Here is a 19217-nt window from a genome sequence, read left to right on the forward strand (position 1 = left end):
CCCCGTGATGAACTTATAGGCAGCCACAAGGTCGCCTCTCAACCTTCTCTTGCGGAGGCTGAAAAGGTCCAGTTTCTCTAGTCTCTCCTCGTAGGGCTTGGTCTGCAGGCCCTTGACCATACGAGTTGCCCTTCTCTGGACCCTCTCCAGGTTATCCGCATCCTTCTTGAAGTGTGGCGCCCAGAATTGCACGCAGTACTCCAACTGCGGTCTGACCAGCGCCCTATAGAGGGGAAGTATCACCTCCCTGGACCTATTCGTCATGCATCTGCTGATGCACGATAAAGTGCCATTGGCTTTTCTGATGGCTTCGTCACACTGCCGGCTCATGTTCATCTTGGAGTCCACTAGGACTCCAAGATCCCTTTCCACCTCTGTGCCACCTAGCAGGTCATTCCCTAGGCTGTAGGTGTGCTAGACATGTTTCCTTCCTAGGTGCAGCACTTTGCATTTCTCCTTGTTGAACTGCATCCTGTTGTTTTCTGCCCACTTGTCCAACCTATCCAGGTCTGCCTGCAGCTGTTCCCTGCCCTCCGGCGTGTCCACTTCTCCCCATAGCTTTGTGTCATCTGCAAACTTGGACAGAGTACATTTGACTCCCTCGTCCAAGTCGCTGATGAAGACATTAAAGAGTATCGGTCCAAGAACCAAGCCCTGCTGGACCCCACTGCCCACACCCTTCCAGGTCAAGACTGACCCATCTACCACGACTCTTTGGGTGCGACCCTCTAGCCAATTCGCCACCCACCGGACTGTGCAGTCATCCACATTGCAGCCTCTTAACTTGTTCACCAGTATGGGGTGGAATACCGTATCGAAGGCCTTCCTGAAGTCCAAGTATACGACATCCACCCCTCCTCCTGTGTCCAGGCGTTTCATAACCTGGTCATAGAAAGAGACTAGATTGGTCAGGCACGATCTGCCCGCCACAAACCCATGCTGGTTTCCCCTCAGCATAATTTGCCCTGCCGGGCTCTCACAAATGTGAGCCTTGATAATTTTTTCAAAGACTTTACCAAGGATGGAGGTGAGACTGACTGGCCTATAGTTGCCTGGGTCCTCCTTCCTCCCCTTCTTGAAAATGGGGACCACGTTAGCCCTTTTCCAGTCCTCCGGGACTTGGCCCGTGCGCCACGAGCGTTCGAATATTCCTGCCAGTGGCTCTGCAATGATGTCGGCCAGTGCCTTCAGCACCCTCGGATGGAGCCCATCCGGGCCTGCCGATTTAAAGGCATCCAGTTCTTCCAAATGACTCTGCACCACCTCAGGATCTACGTATGGAAGTCTGGCGCCTTGCTGCTGCCTCTCTGCAACCCCAGTGAGAGACTTGTTGTGCCCCTCACTTAGGAACACTGAGGCAAAGAACTCGTTGAGGAGTTCAGCCTTGTCCCCCCTATCTGTCACCAACTGTTTCTGCCCATTTAGCAGTGGTCCTATTCCTCCCTGGGCCTTCCTTTTACTCCCAATATATCTAAAAAACAATTTCTTGTTGGCTTTTACTTGGGTTGCCATCCTCAGCTCCATGGTAGCTTTGGCCCGCCTAACTGCCTCCCTACAAGCACGAGCAGAGGAGGTATATTCATCTTTAGTGATCTCACCCTGTTTCCACTTTTTATGTGCTCCCCTTTTGGCCCTTTAGTCTGCCCTGGATTTCTCTGGTCAGCCATGGAAGCCTCCTGGCCCCTTTCCCTTTTTTGCCTCGCTCTGGGATCGTTTTGCTTTGTGCCCGAAGGATCGTTTCCTTTAGGCACAGCCACCCTTCTTGGGCTCCCATCCCTTCAAAACTCCTACTCTGCAGTGCTTCCTTGACTAATCGCCTGAGTGCATTGAGATCAGCTTTCCTAAAGTCTAGCACTTTCACCCTACTAGTTACCTTACCCACTCGCCGTCTTATGTTGAATTCTATTATAAGGTGATCACTGTCTCCCAAATGGCTACCGATCTGGAGGTCCCCTATCATGTCATCTCCTGTTGCCAATACCAGATCCAGTATGGCATTCCCCCTAGTGGGACCATGCACCTCCTGTGTCAGGTGGAGGTCCTGTATACAGGTTAGAAACCTGCGTGAGCGATGGGACCTTGCTGTCTGCGTCTCCCAGCAGATGTCCGGGTAGTTTAGGTCCCCCATGACTACCGCCTCTTTAGCTTTTATGGTCTCCAAGACTTGCCTCAGGAGCCCCACATCTATTTCTTCCCCTTGGTGTGGGGGTCTGTAGCAGACCCCTACCACCAAATCCCTTTCTTCTTGCCCCCCATGTAGCCTAACCCACAATCCTTCTACTTCCTCAACCTCGGATTCTGTCTTGATGAGGGTTGATGTCTATTGCTCACTGACATAAAGTGCAACCCCCCCCCCCTTTCTTCCCCGACCTGTCCTTTCTATACAATCTATAGCCCTCAATATGTACCGCCCAGTCATGGGATGAATCCCACCAGGTCTCTGTTAGCCCCACTAAGTCATAGGTGTTTAGTGCAAGCAGGAGCGCTAATTCATCCTGCTTGTTCCCCATGCTCCTAGCATTAGTATATAGGTACTTGAGCCCTGCGACTGGTGCCTTTGCTGCCCCCCCGCTCCGAGTCCCAAGGGGCCCATTGTTTCTTACCTTCTTGTTTCTTACCTGTTCTGTAGTGCTGGCCTCCCCATGGCTTTCAGGTTTCCAACGATCTCCTTCTTCAGGCTGGGCTGTCCTTGTGGGTGCCACATGGTTTGGTGGTCCACAGCTTCCCCTGCCCTCGTACTCCCCTCCCCCCGATAAGCCTAGTTTAAAGCCCGCCGAAGGAGATCCGCCAACCTAGTAGAAAACACACGCTTACCTTTGGGGGACAGGTGAAGCCCATCCCAGCTGAGCATGTCCCTCGTCGTGATGTGTGGGTCATTGTCCAGGAATCCGAAGCCTGCCTCGAGACACGACTGCCGAAGCCGCCAGTTGGTCTCTCTGATGCAGTTCTCCTGCCGTCTTCCTCGTCCGGTCACTGGTAGGATGGAAGAGAAAACCACCTGTGCACCGAACTCCTTCAGCACGCCACCCAGAACACTGTAGTCCGCCATCAGGTGATCGGGGGTTCTCCTGGCCACATCATTAGTACCCACATGGACCAGGACCATGGGGTAATAATTGGTGGGCTTGATCCTGGCCTGGATTACCTCCGTCACATCCCGAATCTTTGCTCCAGGGAGGCAGCATACCTCTCGTGCCGAGGGGTCCTGGCGACAGATGGGTCCTTCCATACCACTCAGGATGGAGTCGCCTATGACGAGCACTCGTCGCCTCCTCCTCTGGATCATCATGGATCTCTTGATCTGTTCGGAGTGTGGAGAACGTGGTGTTTCTTCTTGCCCAAGGGTTTCCTCCTCCCCTTCCATCTCCTGCAGGGTCGCCAGGGCCTCGTACCTGTTCACCAGTCGGACTGGAGAAGCTGGTACTGGTTCGCTGCGAGCTGCTCCGGTCCTGGCTGTGACCGTCTGCCACTCTGCTGTGGAGGGCATTCCCCGGGCTGCTTCTTCCTTTGGTGCCTGGGCCTGCAGGGAAAGGAAATATCTGTCAATTTCATCCTCTGCCTCCCTGATCCCCCTCAGCCTGCTAACCTCCTCCCGGAGCTCCCTCACCTGCGCCTCCAGAGCCCTAAGACGGGCACCTGCTGGACAGGTGTGGGGGCCCCCAATCTCTGCCCCCCCTGGCCCTGCTGGGGATCCCCCACAGGCCAGGAGGTAGGGGGACATCAGCTCCCCCATGGGATGTTGTATCTACTAAGGCAGATCAGTAGCCCTAGACGAGGGTGGACAATTATTTGGGCTGGAGGGCCTCTTAAGGAGTGTCGGTGAGTTGTTGAAGGATTGGGTGGAGGAGGGTAATTCATCCTATCCAGCCCACCAGCTATCACTGGGAGCCTGAAGAAGGAGGGTTGTGCCCCACACTGTTCCACTGTGCCACAGCCACATCCATGGCTGGGTCCAGCTGGGCCATGTAGCAAGCAGACTCGTCCACTCACCCTGCATCTATTCCCCCTCCACACCTAACTTCCTGCTGGTGCTGTGGCTGCACAGTCCTGGCACCATGGCCACCAGCAGCGATACCCACACATGATGGGGTACTGAGTATTCCACCTATCCACTGCAATGAGCTGCTGTTAGCACCATGCTACACCGGGGAAGTAATAGATTTAATAGACATTAGTGCTGGAAGGGACCTCATAAGATCATCATGTCCAGCCCCCTGCCCAAAGGACAGGAAGTCAGTTAGGGTCAAAGGATTCTAGCAAGATAAGCATCCAAATGTTTTTTTAAAGTATCCAGAGTAGGTGCTTGCACCACCTCTGGGTGTAGTCTAGTCCTGGCCTTGGGGCCTTGGACAATAAAGAAGTTTTTCTGTATGTCCAGCCTAAAACGGTCTTGCAGGAGTTTGTGACAGTTGGACCTTGTCATCCCCTGGGGTGTTCTGGTGAACAGATGTTCCCCCAGATCCTGAAGCACACCCCTTATGTACTTATAGGCTGCCACTAAGTCAGCCCTGAGCCTGTACTTCTCCAGGCTTAAGAGTCCCATAGCTTGCAGCCTCTCTTCATAAGGCCTGTTCTCTTGACCTCTGATCATGCATGTGGCTCTCCTCTGGACTCTCTCAAGCTTCTCCACATCCTTCTTGAATTGTAGAGCCCAGAATTGGATGGAGTACTCCAGCTGTGGCCTCACCAAGGCTGAGTACAGGGGGAAGATGATATCCTGGGTCTTGCTTAAGATGCATCAGTAGATGCAAGCCAGAGTTTTGTTTGCTTTGCCAGCTGCAGTACTACATTGGTGGCTCATGTTCATCTTGTGGTCAGTCATGACCCCTAAGTGTCTCTTTTAGTCATGGTGCTAGCGAGTGTAGCATTGCCCAGCATAAAAGTGTGATGTGGGTTGTTTTTTTTCCTGAAGTGAAGCATCTTGCATTTCTCTGTATTGAATGCAATCAGGTTTTCTTCCGCCCACCTTGCAAGCCTATCGAGGTTGGCCTGGATCACCAGGCTATCCTCAAGTGTAGATACTCTTCCCCAAAGTTTGGTGTCATCAGCGAACTTGGCCTGTCCACTTCTGATACCAGAGTTCAGATCATTTATAAAGATATTAAAGAGTACAAATCTGAAAACAGAGCCTTGGGAGACAACACTGGTCACTGACTGCCATTTTGATTCAGTTCCGTCAACTACCACTCTCTGGGTCTGACCTCAGAACCAGTTCCCCAGTCATTGGACTGTAGTATAGTCAAGGCTGCAGTAGCCCAATGTTTTCATGAGGACATCATGGGACCTTCTTGAGACAGGTAGAGTTCATCCATGCATGTGAGGAAGGTTTGATACCGATCAGATTTGGTTTGTGAGCAGCAGGCTGCAAAGAGCACAACCCCTAGTTGGCCTCTCCAATACTTCTTTACTTAGGGCCCTAGGCATGTGCCTAGTTTACCTATGCATTAATCTAGCCCTGCCTGCCTGTCCTTCCTGAAGAGTTTATATCCATCCATGACAGTGCTCCAGTCTTGTGAGCTGTCCCACCAAGTCTCTGTTATTCCCATCATGTCATAGTTCCATTACCTGTGCAATGACTTACAATTCTTCCTACTTCTTTCCCAGGCTCTGTGCATTTGTGTACAGACACCGGAGGTAACCAGATGATTGCCCTATTTTCTCAGGAAGAATAAGAAGGCCTCCCCTATCACTCCATCCTGCTTTTGCCTCCGCCAGACCACCTGGTTCCCCACTTGCCTCAGGGCTTTGGTATCCACCCCTCTGACAAACTCGTACTTCCCTTCTGAAAATGTTTTGCATATTACCCTTGGGGTGAAGATTATGAGGTCCGAAGGGAAGTACTAGGTCTATGAGAAGTGTTCATTTGTCTCTGTCCTTTATCGTTTCCTGTGGTTGTTCATTCTGAAGCACAGTTTTGTCTTGTTTTACTTGTATGGTTTCTGTGAGGGTATTTGGTGCACTGAATGAAAGAGACACATTCTGGGATAAAGATGTGTAGGACCCATGGATTCAAATGGGAACAGCTATAGGCCCAAAGATGCCACCCCCAAATATGCCAACCTGAGGTTTACACAAACAGTGGTTCTATCAGCTACTTAGCTTGAACTGTGGCTACTTCTTTTCCAGACCTAAGGAAGGATAGCTTGGGCCCAAGAGCTTGCCTAAGATCTCTCCCAACTATACAGTTGGTCCAATAAAAGAAATCACCAAAAAAATCCTTGCCCATTTACTGTCTAAAATAATTTGTAGAGATAACCAGAGTAGAATTGGTGACATCAAAGTCTGCTGGTTGTCATTTTACCAGTCACAGTTAGTTTTTCTCATTAATCCTTTATCATAGTCAAAAACTGCCATAATAATGCAGTAATTAACATAAAGCTGTGCTAGCCATCTTGGTACTGCTGCATGATTTGCAGGTGAAGATTTTATTTAGTGATTTCTGTTTTGGAAAAAAAGTTTTGTAAAGAAAAAGAAAATAGTGATGTATAAAAAGTTAATACATTTATAAATCTCTTATCTTCCTATTGAGAAAGAATGTAATTTAAATTTATTTTTCTTTAACCATGCTCCCAAAGATTTGGTTTTGTTTGATTTGTTTTTGGGTTTTTTTCCTGGTAAGTAAGATTAGGACTATTTAGTACATGGAATTCTTGTAAGGAAAACAAGGGCGCTACAAGAAGTGGTATTAGTAGACAATCTAGACTTTCAAGTTAATATAAACTCCATATTACTCCACAGTGTGTTACAGGGTATTGCTTTGATGGAAGAAATGGCTTCTGGATGAGAACAGCAAATGAGATCTCATCCAATCATAATAGCTCTCAGGGTCAGTGGGTCATTTAAAATGTCTTCTCCCCCTCTCCCTCCCTCCCCCCCCCATCAAGAGTTTCTTGCGTATCTATAGTGCCATTCACTTCTTTTCCCTAATTTATACCACTAATGGCACCATTTGAGTATAAGCTGTGCCATCCCTTTTTAAGCATAGTCATTATGGAACATTCCCTTACATGTACAGAATATTCTGGTACACTGTAATTCACTAAATTATTTGGAAATTCATTAAAGGTGGTTATATTCAAAAATGTATTAGACAGACTATTAGTAGGAGTAACAAAAGTTGTATTTCACTAATGGAAATTTCGGGATTTGTCACAAGTGGCAACCTGGATACATTAATGCTTCCATGACTGCCAATGGACATATAATCCAATTTCCTGTTCTGCTTTTTGTACTTTATTAAGTCTGTTCATAGTGGTCTGAGGCAATCTCATGTGTGGGTTGTATAATTTCTGTAAAATTGCTCCCAAAGAGCAATGCAGGGTTTTAATACAAAAGATCCATACTTATGGGGCAATTTATATTTAGGAAGGCTCCTAAGCCAGGTACTTTTTACTGCATCTGTGGCAGAGGGGAAGGCAGCCCTTGGATTTTTTAACAGCTATAAGACAGGTTTCTGTAAATCCCTTGTGAAAAAGTCAATCTGTATCTAATCACATTTTTTACCATTAACTTGCATGGGTTCTTCCTTCTTTCTTTTTTGTATTTCAGGTGTTCTGTAGAGAAAAAAGGAAAAATTGGGAGGGGGGGGTGGCATTTGATGGCAGTATGTCCTTAAAGCACGCATTGATTACAATCCTTTCACTCAGACGTGATTTAAAAATAGGAAAACATTAAGTTAGAAGAACATTGACTCAGAAGAAAGAAGGAAACTTTCACCCCAAAAGTGGATTGCATGTGCACATGTGTATAAAAGGACTGTGAAGACTCTTCTGTTAGCTAACCATGTAGCTGAAAGGGAATCCCCATTATGAAGGGGAAAAGTTGTGCTCCTCCAACTGAGGTCTCTTTGCCTACATCATTGCTGTGATGAATCAGTGTCCATGCATATTGTTATGATGCCCTTAATTTATGAATTTTATCCTTTTGATCTCTTCAGAGTAATCTGTAATGTCTAATCTGTAACTTCTATAGCCTATTCAGGTTATCAAAATTGTGATACTGGTCAACACTGGGACATTCTCAAGAGCAAGTTATACTTGGTTGAGATGGTTTAGTCAGGGATGATCTTGCACACTTAAGTTGTTCAGGGTAACAGTCTAAGTCTTATATTTATTAACAGTTAAATGGCAAAGTACGGAATGCTTTGAGCCAAAGTATGGTAGAAACTTGGTTGTTAAGAACTGTGACAAGCAGCTTTTAAGAGTCCTACTCAAGTCGTTATAAATGGTAGGACAATTAAATAAAACAGGATTATCCAACTATTGGCCTTGGGGCTGCATACAGCCAAACAGAAGTTAATTTGCAGCCCCTGGGTTCCCACCTGGTCACCATTCCTCCCTTCTATCACTCCAGCTGCAGCAATAGCCAGGGATATCCATCCTGTAGTTCCCAGGTTCTTCCCCTGTCCTAGGGGGCAAGGTGATGCAGCATGGCCCAGGGGTCTTGCATGATGTGGTATAACAGGGGAACCCTTGGCTGGGGAGATAAGGATGAGGCTGGGGTACCTGCATGACATGTGGCCCAGGGGGCCCATGACTTGTGCTTGTGTGGCCTCCAGGGTATATGGCCACCAGGGTGTGATGTCCCTAGCCATTTAGGGACTGACATTACGCATAAACCAGTTTAAGTGGTCAGAAATTGGTTTAAACCTGTAACAGAACAGACATTCAGTGCATATAAACCAGTTTCAAATGTCTGAAATCAGTTTGAGATAAACCTGGTTGAATGTAGTATCAGACTTAATTGATTTGGCTCAAACCAGTTTATGCAATGTCTGTCCCAGACTCCTTGCTGGTTTAAGATAAACTAGAGACCCCCAGCATCCCAGCATGCTCTGGGCTGGGCAGGGCTCTCTGCTTCAGAGCAGAGCTGACCCTGCCCCTCTGCTCTCTAGCCAGAGCAGGGACCAACCCTAGCAGAGACACTGGCCGGTATGGCTCCATTAAGGTAAAGTGGGCAGGGAGGGGGTTAATCCTTCCCTCCTTCCCCTCTTCCTCCACTGCAGCCAGGGGCAGCAGAGGGGAGGGGCAGCAGTGGTGGCTCCTGCATCTGGCATAACCCAGCTGCAGGGTGGAGAGGAGGGAGGAATTAATCCTTCTCTCTGCCCCCTTCACCTTAATGGGCTCATGCTGGGGAGGATTCTTCCCCCTCCTGCTCCTCCCAGGGTGGGCAGGGAGAAACAATGAGGCACTGAATGGGGCCTCTTCCTCCTCCTCCCCTTCCCCTTGCCCCACCACCGCAGGGCTGGGGGGGAGGGGGAAAATTCTCCATGCAATGCTGCTTGGCCCTGGGTGGGGACAGGGGGAGGCTCTGTTCCATGCTTGGGGGAACTCTTCCCCCTTCTCCTCCTCCCAGAGGGGCAGCCCCAAGCATGGAGCTCAGCTGGGCATGGTGTGGGTGGGGCATGTAGGGGACTCCCCCCATGGCTGCAGCCCTGAACAGGGAGCTCAGCTGGGCACGGTGGGGGTGGGGGTATAGGGGACTCCCCCCATGGCTGCACACATTCCCCCCAGGGGTGTGTTCCTCACCCCCAGTGCAGCGCTAACTGCCTCTATCCCCAGGGGAGCCTCTATCCCCAGTGTGGAGCTGAAGGCATGGCACAGAGCTACAGGGATAGAGGCAGCCAGCACTGTGCTGGGGATGAGGAGTGCTGCCTGCCCAACTGCTTCTATCCCTGCAGCTCCGTGCCATGCCTGCAGCTCACTCTGATGGAGAATCCCTTCACAGTGCTTTGCAGGGAAGCAGGGGTGGGGCTTGCTCCAGTCCCAGCAGAGTGCAAGCATGAGACTGCACAGTGGGGAGTGGGGGAAGCACCTGGCTCCAGTGCTGGAGCTGCAATCTCAGGCTCAGAGCCCCAGTGGGGGATAAGGCAGGCTCTGCTCTCTCCCCCAGCACAACACTGCCTGGAGCCCTTGCACCAGGCATGAGCACCCAGACCTCCCTGCCTGCTGCTTCTGCCAGGCAGTGGGGTCTGCAGCCATGGGGGGAGTCCCCTAGACCCCCCACCCTGCCCATCTGAGCTCCCAGTGTCAGGCAAGCAGCCCTGTGTGCCCATTTTGCTCCCAGCTGTCAGGGAGCCACTGGGGCCCGGTCACACCTCCCTCCTCAGCTCAGCTTCCCTGTGGAAGGGAAGGGAGGGCTGCTGTAGCGCCCCCGGGCTTCTGGCTTAAGCCACTGCAGGCATGTGCCAAACGTCTATCCATTTGTAAACTGGTTCACTCTCTGCAGGTTAGACTAACCTGCAAAGACTGAATCAGTTCAGGTTTAGGCTTTTTGAATGTCTGTCTCTAGCCTTAAAAGTTGTACACCTCTGAGGTAAAAGATTTTAGAAATGGGCAGAAAGGGCAACTTCACCTTTGCAATAGTTCTGTGAGTCTGGCAAGCAAAACCAGCCATGCATTGAACACCTGGATGCTGATACAAGTTTGCCAGGTTGTAGAGTGGCTGTTAAGACAATTTGATTATGCCTGTATTTCTCTGGGGGTAGAGCTTGTATTGACAGTCAGCATCAGAGCCAGAAGTTGCATTTTCTACCTTTAGCTTTTTCTTTCTTCTCCCTTTTTTTGTATGCTCAGGACTCAAACAACAAGGACAGCTCAAAACCATCTAAATTCACTTTTGTTCTTTCTCCCCAAGAATGGGAGCTAATATTAGTTTTATTGTTTTATTACCACCTAAAAATGATACTATCACACGGAGGGGGGGGGAGTGTTCCACATAAGATTGTTCAACTAAAAGAAACAGAGTTATGGAAGTTATTAAAAAGAAAACTGTAGTGAATGGTTTATGTTTCAAATGCTTTAATAGTTGTTTTCTTCATTTCTTTGCCTTTAATAAAAGATAAGAGATTTCTAACGGCAGTTGTTATGAGACTAGTAACCCAGCAATAACATGACATAAATGAGGGACCACGCTTAACTGCTTAATATTGTAACAAATAAAGCAAGGTATATCAGCATCTTATACCTCATTGGATTCAAAAAATCTCCTTATCACCACAGCAATCTTCTAATACTGTGTATTTGCAAAGGACTTTCGCCACCTAGACTGAACATCTTTTCCTATGTAAACTTTTTTTGCAACAGAGAAATGTAAAGACCCTTTGTCTCTGATCAAGCTTTAAAGATAGCCATTAAATAAGCAGTAATACTGTAAAGCAAGAGTGAAAAAAGAAAACCATCCTGTTTCGAAAGAGGAATGGGGTATAAATGTACAATTTTGAAAGCCAGATATAAGAAAAGCTTGATCACTTATCTCCTCTTTTTAAGCATAATGGAGGCTTTAGTAGATTTAATCTTCATTATGGACTGTCAGGTTCAACAGATGCAGTTTGAAAGACTGAACCTCTCTAAAATCAACATGCATGAGGTGTCCTGTTATTGAACTCTCCTGATGAATGCTGTCTAAGTATAAAGAAAAAATATTACTAATCATTACAAGCTAAAGCTCTCAACCACATCAGTACCATCTTTTCTATGTTTGACCTCTCTTCTCAGTGGCATAACTAGGCAGGGTGACAGGACAACTGCCCTAGGTGCCCATGGGGATGGGGGATGAAAAAAAAAGAGCTTATGCCACAGCTGTGTAATTGCAATTATGGCAGCAGTGATAACAGGGAGTCTCCACTGGCCCGAAGTGCAGCATCTTCCCTGGGTCCCTGACTCTGTTCTTATGCTGCTGCCTCCCCTATAAATAAATGCCAGGATTGCTGGTTACTGCTATTGTGAACACTCTATGAACTGATCTGTAATAAGGATATTGCAGACCACATTGATGCCACTTGCTTTTGAGGTTTAAAACATAGTTGTTATAGTTGTTATAACAATTTGTTTAAGACTGCTACTGCAGTTCTTATTAGTTCAGGGGTGGGCAAAATATGGTCTGTGGGCCTGATCCAGCCCATGGTTGGGTGCCTATCAGTAAAACGTATCCAGCCCATGGCTGCCCCCACAGTGCCCTGCATAGAGCTGTGCCCTGCCCATTTCCACCTAGGGCAGCCCTATAAACAGCCCCAGCCAGCATGCACAGCCTCCTAGCAGGGCTGCTCCCAGGGCTGTCTGGCTACTACTTGGCTCCCCCTGCCCCCCTCCTGCCTTCAGCAGCTCCTCTTCCTCCTGCCCCTGCTGTGCTGCTCGAGGCAGCAGGTAATGCAAAGAAGGGCAGTGGGCATGGGGACATATGTTGGGCACCACAGACCCAACCAGGCAGTGGGGGAAACTGCAGCCAGGCATGCTTAGGGCTCCAGCTCCTGGCCACCTTCTACCTACTCAGCTTCACACAGGTGGCTGCTCATCACACTGGGCAGGCAGAGTGGATGGAAAGCAACTGGGAGCTGGAGTTGGAGCCCTGCATGCTGAGGCAGAAGCCACCTAGCTGCAACTTCCCTCTTGCCTGGTTGGGCCTGTCGTGCTCATACTCCTGGGCATCTGCTGCTGGCATGCTTCCCCATGGCTTCCCTACATTACCTGTTGCCCAGAATGGCACAGCAGGGGCAGTTGGAGCCATTGGAGGTGAAAGAAGCGAAGCACTACTCAGGCTGCTGTGGTAGCAGCCCCACCAAGAAGCTGTGCTCGCTGGCCAGGGCTGGGACTGGGACAGTGTTGTCTGGCTAGTACAGGGTGAATGTGGGTGTGCCAAGAGTAATCATGGCCACCACCACACATAAAAGGTGGAGCTAGAAATCAAGCTGTTGCCCTCAGGGCACTGAAGTGAAGGAAAGCGGTTGCTGTGGAGCTGACTGAGCAAAAAGGACACTGCAGGCAAGGCCAACACCGTTGAGACAAGGGATACTTACCCCAGGGGGCGGTGGCCCCTGGGCAGCTGGCTGGATCCCAGGGAGGTTGGAAATGTGGCCCTCAGAGACCGAGCTCCAGGAAACAACTGGCTCTTGAATGAAGGAGCAGAGAGACAGCCGCAATCGGGGAAGGAGCTACAGGGAAAGCTCACTCAAGGCACAGGAGCTGACAGGTGGCTGGCAAGACCCGGGGAAGGCTGAGGAACCAGACTCCAGAGAAGGTTGCCTCAGGCAACCACCTCTCAGTGGGAGCAGCAGAGAGACAGCCACAGCTGGGAATAGAGCTGCAGGGAAGCTGCAATCAACTAAGTGGTGATACAGCTGGTTCCACGTTAATGAGGCAATTGGCGCGGTCAGCTGCACTGTATCCACTTCAATAAAGATAGGCACTTGGTGAAACTAACACCCGGGTGGTCTGGTATTTCTCACCCTCTCCCATCAGGAATTAACATCTAAATCATTTTACCATCTTCTTAATCATGGCGGGCAATTCCTGGGGAGGAGCAGGGACATACAGCTGACCCACACCTACAAAGCGGTGCATTGGCTGGGAAACAGAAGCCGCACAGGGAGCACCAGAAAACCATGGAGTCCATAGACATTCAGACCCCACCACACTGGCAACAGGCCCATAATATTACTCTACAGCTGTTAAAGGGCTAGCAGGCACAATTGAAAGATATAGTCCGAGTACAGGCACAAGAAGCAGAGGCCAGGATCGGACTGTTCGCTCAGCAGCAGGATCTAAGCAAGAAGATTGAAGCCCAACAAGCGTCCCTGGGGAGAGATGGACAAGACTCCCAGTTCCCTAGGATGACACCCCAGGATGATGTGGATGCCTATCTAGAAGCTTTCGGGAGAACGGCCACCACTTGTAAGTGGGACCCGAGCAGCTGGGCAATGTGCATAGGTCCCCTTCTCATTGGCCCTTCACAAGCAGCCTAATGGGCTCTCACATGAACAGAGGAGGCCAGAGACTATGGGAAGGTGAAAGAGGCCATACTCTACCAGCTTGAGACATCCCCAGAGATGTATCAGCAGAAGTTCTGAACCCGGAAAGGGATGGAGGGGCTACACCCATGCCTGCTTGCACAAACTCTGAGAGATCTGGTGGAAGGATGGCTACAGCCAGAGACCAGGTCCATAAGGGAGGAAGTGGACCACATTGTACTGGAACAGTTCCTGACTGATCTAGGGGGCATCTCTCAATGCTGGGTCAGGCAGCATCAGCCAAAGATGGTAGAAGAAGCCTTGCACCTAGCCAAAGACTACGTTGCAGCCGAAGCAGAAGGCAAGGGCCCTAAGAAGAAGCGTTCAGAGGGAACTGGGATGATGCAATGCTTGGAAGGCTCTAGCAAATGAAGAAGAGGAGAGGGGACCCAACTCTGAGGCCAAGAACCCAGAGGCTGGGATGCCAGGGACATAATCTGCTATAGCTGCGGAGAAAAGGGACATGTGTTGCGATTCTGTCCACACAGACCCCAAGCTGAGGTGATGGTAGAGAAGTCCCCATGAAGAGAAAATGGACAGTAGTTTGGGTGACACAAGGGGCCCAGACATCAGAATAAGCCGGTAGTTGAGGTTCAAGTGGGAGACACCATCATCCCTGCAGTCATCAACACTGGCTGCTCCCAGTCCATGATAAGGGTAGACCTAGTACCTGCACAGCTAGGAAGCCCAGAGTTGCCTGTGAGTATGGTCTGCATCCATGGGGCCTCATACACTTACAAGAGTAGACGGCTCTGGCTGTCAGTGATGGGCTGCACAGAAGAGATAGTGGTGGGGTTAGCAGAGACTCTCCCCTGCCCCATGCTCCTGGGAGTTGATTGGCCACACTTGAAGGAAATAGTCTCCCAGGTACTAAGAAGAAGTGGGGGGAATGGCAGAGTGATCCAGAGGCAGTATGCTTTGGAACCCCCAAAGAGGAAGAAGGGGATGACCTAGACCTGGAGCAGATTATTGGCAATGGATGCTTCTGGGAAGAATGAGAACAAGAACCATTGTTCCAGAATATCTGGCAGACCCAGCTGGCCAGGTGAGAGAGAGTGGTGGTAGACCCTGAGAAGGTGAAGCTGAGTCCCCGCTTTGAGGTAAGAATGGGCATCCTGTGGAGGACAAGGAAGAGAGTACAAAAAAAACAGATCCTAGTCCTACAGAAATATTGGGATGACTTGCTTTGGGTAGCCATACCCTTCCAATGGGAGGACACCCGGGGAGGGACAAGACAGAAGTCGGGTTGAAGTGACGGGTCTTCTGGCCAGGCCTCAACAAAATGGTGGAGTGATTTTGTGCTGAATGTCCTGAGTGTCAAAGAACAGAGGGGCTAAGCCTGGCCAAGTCCCCACTGATACCACTGCCATTGGGTGGGTAACCATTTGATAGGATAGCCATGGACATGGCAGGACTTTTCCCCTACAGCTGGACAGGCTGCCAGTTCATCCTGGTAATCATCGATTATGCCACCCAGTTTCCCGAAGCTATATCCCTACATTCAGTGACCGCCCACACAATAGCTAATGCCCTCATGAGATGGATCGCGTGGGTTGGAATCCCTCAGGAAATTGTCACTAACCAAGGCAAAAACTTCATGTCCAAAATCCTGAAGGGGATGTGTAACATGCTGAAAATCAAACAACTCAGGACCTCCGTCTATCATCCCCAAACAGGTGGACTGGTAGAGAGCGTCAATCAGACACTAAAAGGGATGATATGGGCCTGCATATGAGGTGACCCTTGGGGGTGGGATGCAATGACCACTCCCCACTTCTGTTCTCAATCAGGGAATCCCCCAAGCATCCACCGGTTATGCCCCGTTTAAGTTGTTTTTTGGTCATGACCCAAGGGAACTCCTGGATGTGATCCACGAGGGTGGGAAACCAGGCCTGAGGGGACAACACCACCACAGGCCATGACCAACTTTCAGGACAGATTAAAGAAGGCCCTGACGACAGCTCAAGAGAATCTGGGACAGAGGCAAAAGAGACCGAAACAGCACTATGACACACATACCGTGGAAAGGGAGCTGAAGGCAGGAGACTGGGTGCTAGTGCTATTACCTGATAGTCCACACAAGTTATTAGCTCAAGGGCATGGTCTGTTTCAAGTAACTAGGCATACGGGGCCTATCAACTATGAGGTGCTTTGGACGGAGCCCACAAGGAGAAAACAAATCTATCACGTTAACTTATTGAAGAAGTGGTGTCAAAGGGAGGGGTGGATGATACAGGATCCAACTGAATGTGAAGAACTAGAAGGGGATAGGGAATCTTGGAGGTTAACCTGAGATAGATGACCAACTTGACCTCAAACAGCAAATACTTTGGGAGCCTTAATAACTGAATATCATGATGTGTTGTGTGAGATCCTGGGGGAAGCCCGGGGAGTAGTATATCATATCCAGACCCCAACTGGACAGATCATACACAATCATTGAAGGAAATTACCCTGGCACCTGTGGCATACGATCAAGCAGGAGGTTGATGTGATGAAGAAGTTGGGCATCACTGAGGAATATAAGAGCCCCTGGAGAAGCCCGGTGGTGGTGGTCCTGAAGGCAGATGGCTCCATAAGGTTGTGCATCGATCATCACAAGGTAAACAAAATAGCAACATTCAATGCCTTTCCGATGCCCCAGGTAGAGGATATGCTGGAAAAGGTAGGCCAAGCCAAATACATCTCAACCTTGAATCTCACAAAGGGCTATTGACAGATCCTGATGGCACTGACCAACAAGGAAAAAACTGCCTTTGGAACCCCATGGGGCTTATTTCAATTCAGAAGGATGCCATTTGGACTTCATGGGGCGGCAGCCTTGTTCCAGCATCTGATGGACCAACTGTTAGCACCCCATCAAGAATATGCAGCCATGTATGTTGACATCATCGTCTTCTCCAGCGACTGGGAAACGCACTGCCACCACCTACAGGAGATCCTCAATGACCTCCAATGGGCCAGGCTGACCACGAATCCCCAGAAGTGCGCACTGGGAAAAAGAGAGACCAAGTTCCTCAGCTTCATGGTCGGACAGGAAAAAATAAAGCCCATAGCTGACAAAGTGGCAGTCATACGATGACACCCCTTGCCTCAAACAGCCAGCTACAGTCTTTCCTGGGTTTCGCCAATTACTACAGGCACTTTATCAAGGATTTTTCTAAGAAGGCGGCACCCCTGATAGAGATGACCAGAGGATGGAGGAACCAGATCCAATGCAACTCATCCTAGCCTTCAAACAAGTTAAGGCAGTCCTATGCCAGCACCCAGTGCTTTATACCTCAGATTTTGAAAAGATGGCTTGTTTGTTTTTTACAAATGGATGCCTCTGGCACTGCATTAGAAGTTATCCTCTTCCAAGAAGAGGGGGGAGAAGAGAGACCAATAGCCTTTGCTAGCACAAAACTGACACCCACAGAAACCCGATATTCCACAATTGAGAGAGAATGCCTGGCTATCCAGTGTGGGGTGGAACTCTTTCGTTATTACTTACTAGGCTGGAGCTTTGTATGAATCACAAACCATGTACCCCTACGCTGGCTATAAACAGCCAAGCTAGATAACGCTAGGCTAATAAGATGGTCTCTCGCTTTACAATCCTTTTATGTTACAGTGAAGCACCAGTTGGGAAAGAAGAGTGGGAATGCTGACTTTCTGTCACGCACCAAAGACACAACAGATACCAGTGAAAGGGTGAAGGGTCTGACCGACTGTGCTGAGGATTACGAAGACTTGGCAACTTTAAGTTTATTTGAACAAAAGGGGGGAAGTGTGTAACAGGGGCTCAGGCAGAACCCCTGTTACTCGGGAAACCCAGGGCACAAGTGATTAAGAGAACTAAAACACAGTGGTGGGGGGATTAGCACACTGGGCAAGGATTAGGGTAATCATGGCCCATAAAAGGTGGGGCTAGAAATCAAGCAGTTGCCCTTGGGGCACTGGAGTGAAGGAGAGCAGTTCCTGTGGAGCTGACAGAGCAAGAAGGATGCTACGAGCAAGGCCAGCAAGTTGGACGTTGGACCGATGAGACAGCGGATACTTACCCCAGGGGGTAGTGGCCAGTGGTCAGGTGGCAGGATCCCAGGGAGGTTGGGAATGTGGCCCTCGGAGACCGAGCTCCAGGAAACAACCGGCTTTTGAACAAAGTGGCAGAGAGACAGCCGTGATTGGGAAAGGAGCTACAGGAAAAGCTCACTCAGGGCACAGGAGCTGAGAGGTGGCTGGCAAGACCGCGGGAAGGCTGGGGAACCAGACCCCAGAGAAGGATCCCCAGAGGCAACTACCTCTCAGTGGGAGTGCCAGAGAGGCAGCCACGGCTGGGAGCAAAGCAGCAGGGAAGCTGCAATCAACTAAGTGGTGATGTAGCTGCTTCCGCGTTAATGAGGCAATTAGCGTGGTCAGATGCATTGTCCCCACTTCAATAAAGATAGGCACTTGGTGACTCTAACACTTGGGTGGCCTGGTGTTTCTCACCCTCTCCCCTCTGGAATTAACATCTAAATCTTTTTATCACATTCTTAATCATGGCAGGCAAGTCCTGGGGAAGAGAGGGGACATACAGGTGATCCACACCTACACTCACTTAAATCCATTCAGTGCCCCTCTAGTCGAAATAATTGCTCACCCCTGTATTAGTTACTGAGCTGATTGTCAGCACCCATCTAGGGGCAGCTCCTGGCCAGGTGGAGACTGGGCTGCCCCCAGCCAGTGACAACAATATTGTCAGCATGCAGTTTGGAGACCTCTGCTGGCCACAGTTGATTCTGACAATCAACTGATTGTGAGGCATCAGCCCCAGAGGGCCCTGGTGTATGGGCATGCCACACGTTCGATTTAAGGCACCATACAAACTAGCTATAAAAATGTTCTACGTTATATGTGGAACAGTTATATGGCTGGTTTGCCATTTTATGGCACCTTAAATTGTATACACCTGTAGCACCCCTACCGTTTATGCCATGAGTAGCATGTAAATTGTGGCATAAATGCAACATGAAAAGGGACCCTGAAACATCTGGGGCTGGTTGCTGTTAGAAACAGGATATTGGGCTAGACAGGTGAATTATGAGTCTGTTCTTCCAAGCAACTACACCCCTTTCAGATGCCCTATGAATTATGATTTTAATCTGTTTGTAATGCATCTGTTGTAAAGGCTTGATTTTTTTCCCTCTGCAGGTCAAACATTAAATTTGGTTTTTCTGGTTATTATAGAAGTTTTCTTGATTTGTGAGAGTCTGAAACCTAAAATTTAATGAAGACTTTGCTTTAAGCATAAGGAAAAGGCATGGTGTATTGCTGATATATGCTGCAGGGTATTCAGTAAGCATTATTCTGAGGCTCTGTTCATGACTGCTTTTACTTGTACATTAATACAGGATCTAAAGGCATTTTATGAATGTCATTCAACCTTACAATAGCCCTGTGAAGAAGGTGG

General features: G+C 49.2%; 1 protein-coding gene across 1 annotated transcript in view; it reads left to right on the plus strand.

Moving 5' to 3' along the window:
- Window positions 1–19217, plus strand: part of PIK3C2G (phosphatidylinositol-4-phosphate 3-kinase catalytic subunit type 2 gamma) — a 372292-nt gene that overhangs the window by 136725 nt on the left and 216350 nt on the right.

The sequence above is a fragment of the Alligator mississippiensis genome, chromosome 4 (genome assembly GCF_030867095.1).
Source record: "Alligator mississippiensis isolate rAllMis1 chromosome 4, rAllMis1, whole genome shotgun sequence".
Lineage (NCBI taxonomy): Eukaryota > Metazoa > Chordata > Crocodylia > Alligatoridae > Alligator > Alligator mississippiensis.